Source organism: Zonotrichia leucophrys, chromosome 10, assembly GCF_028769735.1.
Source record: "Zonotrichia leucophrys gambelii isolate GWCS_2022_RI chromosome 10, RI_Zleu_2.0, whole genome shotgun sequence".
NCBI lineage: Eukaryota > Metazoa > Chordata > Aves > Passeriformes > Passerellidae > Zonotrichia > Zonotrichia leucophrys.
Genome location: NC_088180.1, coordinates 10,272,706 through 10,279,347, shown reverse-complemented (window position 1 = coordinate 10,279,347; position 6,642 = coordinate 10,272,706).

Below are 6,642 nucleotides of genomic sequence, written 5' to 3'. Positions count from 1 at the left end.
TACTTCTCCTGTCCTCAAAATACATATTAGAACTGGGAAAGGTTCAGAGAAGGCAGCAAGAATTATCAAAGATATGGAATGGTTTAAATCCAGGAAACGACTAATAGTAGGTTATGTCTCCTCAAGACAGGAGAAAAACTTTGAGGTGGCTGTGTAAGAGGTTTGCAAAATTGTAATTTGGATTGGAAATGCCAGTTTTAAAGGTCTCTTCCAATGCCAGAACAACTGATGCTACTCAGACCTTTGTTCAAAACAAAGAAAAGGAGGAAATCCATCACATGGTTCATGGTAGATCTGTAGAACTTCATGGACCTACATGGTTTATGTAGAATGGTCTTGCAGCTTTCTAGGGCTTTTCCCAGTGCTTCCTAGGAATATTCCCAAATGCTTTCAAGGAATTCCCACTGTAGTGTCTGGGAATTTCCCTTGTGCTATTATGGAATTTTCACAATTTCTTTTTAGGCTTGATAGAAATTTTCATGGTTCTTTCTGAAAGTTTTCTTTCCTTGCTTTGTAGGGATTTCTGCCAATGGTTCCTAGAAATGTTCTATTTTCTCTTCTGTTTTCTAGGTATTTTCTGAGTGTGTCCTAGGAGTTTGTCTGGTGTTTGCCCCATGTTTTCTAGGAATTTTCCAGGTGCATCCAGGAATCCCCTCTGTGCCTTCTAGGAAGTCTTTCTCGAAGAATTTCTAGGAATTCTCTCTACCTTGAAGGAACATTCCTACATTCCAAGAATCCACTGAGAACTGTCTAAAGATTGTACCCAGACACTCTGGAATCCTTGCAGTGCCTGCTTTTGAGCAGGAGCAGAACTCAAAGGCTTTAGGTCTGAAGCTGGTTGTTCAGTGGGGCTGTTTTCCTACCTAGAACTTAGTCTGAAAAATGTTTAACCATTTTTTTACACTTCCCTTCCTCCACACCACAGCTATGTGTTGTACTTTTTTCTCTCCTTTCCTCCAAGTCACATAGGTAGGTTTTCTTTTTTTATCTTTTTCAGGTTTTGTCATAGGCCATGGTACTTTCTTCAGAACAGCTGTTATCTCTTCCTTGCACAATCACAGAGTATTCATGTTAGACTATTGCTTAGAGTGATTTTTAGAGCAGGAATGTTGTTGAATCTTAACTTAAAAACTCAGCAAGATCAGGTAATTTACAATTTTAATTGATAGGAGTCAATTAAATACATTGATCTCTGAACAAATATTTTAATATAGAAGTAGCACAAAGACTAAATACTAAATCAGCAGCTAATTAGAGTAATTAAGAATAAGATGTATGTGAAACATCTGTATTACCCTGGCCAGCCTCACCTGCACTCAGGTTATTATTTTTTTCAGGTACTTGTTTTGCTCACTCCATTTGGCTTTGGTTCCCAATAATTTTTATTTATGGCTAGGTTCAATGCCCTTATTTAAAGTATTTTTGTGAAATTTCAAATCCCTTCCCTTTGGAGACTGTAAAGTTAGGTAAATGCATTAGCAATTAATCCATTTGTGTTATCATGGGAAACAATCAGCTTTTAGGAGGGGAGCTCAGTGCTTAATTATGTTAGAAGCCTTTGATGCACTTGGTTTTGCTTCCTTTTGTTTCAATGTTTTTGTTCCCAGGCCCTCTCAGGACTCAGAATCTGATGGGCCTTAGTTACCATGACCACATTTACCTGGGCTCCCCAGGCACGCCTCTGCCATGGGCCCCAGGCTCTAGTTCAGCTCAGACTTGGGCTTTGCTCTGGGATGCTTTGGGCTGTTGGTTTGTGTTTTTACAGAGCTCTCTGCAGTGCCTGCTTTGTTTTATGGACCTGTTCCTGTTGGTACAGTTTTATCTGCTGGCCTGGGCTTTTGGCCATTGTCCCTAGGCCTGTGTTGCTTGGGCTTCAGCTTCTTTGGGTGCACCTTGCCATCCCACTTAGCAGATCTGATTGCTGGTTTCGAACTCTTCCAGAGCTGCTGCTCCTTGTTCTCCAGATCTGTTTTGTAGTGTTGCTGATATGTTGATAGTTTGTAGCAATGTGTACATTAGAACTTTTCTTTGCATAGATGCCCTTCCTTGTTTGGGAACTGTTTCCTTGTAAGGTTTTCTGTTTTACTTGCATGCTAGCCAAGTTCTCTATAAGCCACTGTCAGTTGGTGTGGGTTTCTGAAACTATTTGAGTAGTTACCACACATTGTCATCTCTTGTAACTTATTGTTGTGGAGTCCCGTTTGCCTACTTTTATTCACAGTTTAATTATCTAGTGGAATGTAGAATATTCCATTTTAAAAATAAGGAAACAAATACATTCTAAGAAGTACTTGTGGTTAAATGCTATTATTACTATTTTTGGAGATACCCTGAAACTTGTGTCATTCCCTAGTGTAGAGTCCTTACAAAGCATGTTAATACTTGTCATAGCAATTCTTTAGTCTTTTATTTATGATTTTATACAAAGGGTGAGGGAGAGCACAAGAAAGCATGATGGTGATATTTCTTCACTGGGAATTAATTTTGTTATGGAAAGGTCATAGTTAGCAGTTGCATCTAGATTATAATTTTGATTAAAATGGATGGAACTATTCTTTACCTATTAGCTAGTTCTCTTTCTGTGGAAAGGTATATGAACACCTTCAATTTTCTGAGATATTTGAGGTCTTGTTATTATCTGAGAAATGCTGATGAAGTTGGCAAAATCTGACTTCACCTTAGTAGCAGTAATTTCATACAGTTATAGGCCATGCAGTGGTAAGTCTTGAATTCTGTTAGTCAAACCATTGTGTTCTCAATTAAGTGCAATGTACTTGTTTTTTCTGCTAAAGAAATTGTCTTTAAAGCATCAATTACGCTACAATATTTATAGAAATTATCTATGCGCTTTGAGAGGAGCAAATGCCAAAGTAGAAAGGGACTAAGAGTGCAAAAAGAAGGTCAGTGACTTGTGACTAGGGAACCTTGGGTGGGTTCCATCAGGGTAGTAAAAAGTAGGAAAGAGAGTATGAAAGGAAAGCAGGTGTTCTTAGAACTGAAACCTGCACTTTTTCTGTCTTTACAGGGATGCATGTATTCCCTTTGGGAATGTGAACTAATTCTACAGATATTTTTGAGCTGTTATATATCAGAATAGCTGTGTGGTTTATCCATATTTATGCACATCTCTTATACTTTAGCTGGAGAGGTATTTTTGAAACTGGAGAGACAGTCAATCCAATTGAGGAGTGGTCTGTGAGGAGTATAATAATTTTAGTCTCTGCCTTTGGGAGGGGTCCTATGCTTTCAGCATTCATCTTTGCTAAAACAAATATCTTGGAACATAGTCATGCCCAAATATTGACATGTCTTCCCTTGTCATCATCTCTTAATTACATCAATTATTCTAAACTTGTACGAATTTTTGCTTCACTGTCTGGGTTTTTGCATTTCTGTATTTAAGATGCCTTGTCTAGGAAGGTTTTAAGATATTTAAGACTACTGGAATGAGTTGTTTTTGTACTTCCCACTCCAATCTTTGATGACTGATCTTACTGATATGAGACTGTTACAACTTGACAAAGGGAATAGGAATGATTTCTATGTTAGAAGAGTTCCATACCTCAGAAAACTTTACAAAGCAAAATATTTCACAGAATGAGATCTTCTCTTGTAATATACTGACTTTCAGTTGCTGGTGGTTAAGTAATGTCACCGAAATACTGTCATGAACAAAAATGGAAGAAAACCATAGCAAGAATTTTCAGTGACTGATTTCCTTAGCTTCTGACTTTGGAAGTTGGAAGATGTTTCTTTTTTTTCTTCTAACAAGACGAGATTGAAAATTCACACAGAAATAATGACTAAGTCACATTTCTAGATTCCTGGGTGTGATATAAAGTTCCTTAGAGTGGGCCTGAATGGAAAAGGGTTCAATTATTGCTGCTTCATCTTTCATCTTCAAAGTCTTTTTTCCCATTTCTTCTCTTTCAAAGTTCTTCATTACCTGGGTTATATTGCTTAAAGTTAATTCCCCGTTACCCAGATATTGTTGTGGAAATTGAGTGTCTTAGCTACCAAAGAAACGGAAACAATTAGGTTTGTAAATCAACATTGTCAGTGGATATAGAAAATGTATTTAAGGCATTGGGAATTACATGAATTCTGTGTGGTTTTTTTTTCTGGCATTCAAGAGGGTGAAGCTGACCCTGGAGAAGGATGTTCTCAAGAACAAATGAGCTACTGCCTGCATGAATAACTTGAAGACATTGATGATTTTAAGGCTTGAAGTTTGCAAGTGCTTTGAATTTATGTCAGTGTTCAGGTGGTACCAAGAGCCACCCCTGTTCTTTTGCAAGAACTGTAGCAATGTATTACTTTGAAAAATTGCCATGAGGATTTCTTTTTCCTAATAAGGGAGTATTCTTTTCCTTCAAATTTTCCTGGTGTAAGAATTACAAACTCATCCTGTTTATAATGAGATCAACTTAGTGCTGTGATGCAGATGTTGTAATTAGACTTTGATCTTAACTCCAGTAGCTTTTTTCATTGGAGTAACTAAGCAACGTTCTGCTAATGGCATCAGTTTGGGGATCCTGCCTTGTGCTTTAGGGAACTGGCTGGCTAAAACTGTGCAAAAGAGGATTTGATTCAGTTACTTACATTGTTTTAAAATTTCAGCCTAACTATGTGTTCAGGTAGGCATGGAGTTAGCAGAACTGAAAACGGGGAGGGCTGGGAATATTTGCAATAGAAATACCTTATTCTGCAAAGGTTTAAACCTTTTTAACTGTGCAATGAGCAGACCCATTGAAGTATCAAGTCAGAAGCTTCAGAATGCTCTTCCAAATTCATGTTACATGGATCATGGACAGTGAAAACTTGCACTGCTCGTGCAAACAGAAATAGACTGATTTTTGAATTTCAATCTATCAAGCCAACAACGTGGCCATAGGCACAGTTTGTTACATCACTCAACCTGATGGGGCAGCTTGAAAAGCACCATGAATGTCAGTGGCCTGAAGGAAATGTTGTTTTTCCAGACTGTTTTCCCAAAGGAGATTCTTGTCAAGTATAACTTCGTTGTAATTGAAAATGATGACTAAAATTTGTGAAAGATCAAAGTGAATAATTAAAAAATAATAAAGCCATTTGTCAAATTGGGTCTTGTTAATGGTAAACAGCTGTTTGTTGTTGTGGTGAATGTAGGTCTGTGAGGAAATATCAGTGAAATAATTAACCTGTTGAGGTTGGTGGAGCTGCATCCAGTCACAGCAAATTGAATTATGATTTCAAATGTCCTTGTTGTATTTGATGATTAGCAGAGTATGAATATTTTCCTTTCTAAAATGCAGTAGGATAAAATTTATTTCATTTTTCATAATGGTGTAGCCTGAAAAGCAGGACTATTGAAATTGCTAATGCATCAATTAAACCATCTTTGCTGTCTTTCTTCAATAAGCTGGATTCTTTAGTTAGGAAATTTTTGTTGGTCTGCAATTTGAAGACAGAAACTATACAATATCTCAATTATTCTCTTAGGGAACTTAACTTTTTTCTCATTTTGGGAATTCTAAGAAATCAGAACTTCTGAAATAAATTAGAAATTAAACTTAGCTTTCATATGAACCATATTTGAGACCAGAGGAGTCGTCTGATGAAGGAAGATGGTGTAATCACTTGTAGCTGAGTGCACTGTTAGTAATTGCTAGTGCAGATGTGCAGGAAGTGTCCTTAGAGCATGTTAAGTCATGTGAATTGTGCCTGGGGAATTCAGCTCATGACACACATGTGACAGTTCTCTCCCATTGATCTACAAGACTGAAAGTGACTACTGATTAAATATATTTAAAGATTAATTATTTCTGAGCACTAATTTTTTCCCTCTGAATGTTCTGTGTAGATCTACTTCTTGAACAAATGCTTTCATAAAACTAAAGATTCTATTTTGGCTTTTCCAATCTGTTAGGAAATTAAACTTCTCAGTAGAAACACCTTTCCTCAAGTCATGGGGTTTGTTTTACCCACAGTGCTTTGATTCTTAGCTTTTTTTCATTTTATCAGCCTTTTTTCAAAGCTGTTAGAGATTGTGACATTTTTAAGATCTTCATTTTCACTTAAGAAAGCTAGAGATCAGGCCGGATCTCTTCAAAGCTCTAAATTCACTTCATGGAAGCCCAAAGCTACATAAGCCATAGTTTAAATTTCTGTAAAGGTGTTCTCTTGCTTTGGTTTATTTTTTTCTGAAATATTGCCTTTGTCTTTACAAAAAGGTGCAAGCAGGGAAATTGAAGTGTTTAAAGTATTTTCATGTTTTTGTATTTAAAGAGGACCTGAGGAGCTGCTCAGTCATGTGACACCTCTCTGGGATGACACTGAATATAGGAGGGGGGTAAGGAGCTTGTTGGTACAAAGCTTTTGCAAGACTGCCTCCCCAGATACATGCCCATGTTTTTGTTACACCCAGGTTTGGTAAAGTGAGTGGATTAACAGCCTCTCAGCCAGATTCCCACTGATACCTGACAGGGCACTTGGAAAAAATGAAATTACAGTAGTCTGAAATTAGAGGATAATGCATAGTAGAATTGTAAGATAAATCAAATGTCCTAAAAAGAAATAGAAAGGACAAGACAGCTGAAAAGAGAACTTTAAAATTGGAACTTATAGCTGTTGTAGCAGTTAAACTAAATTTATCTTGCAAAA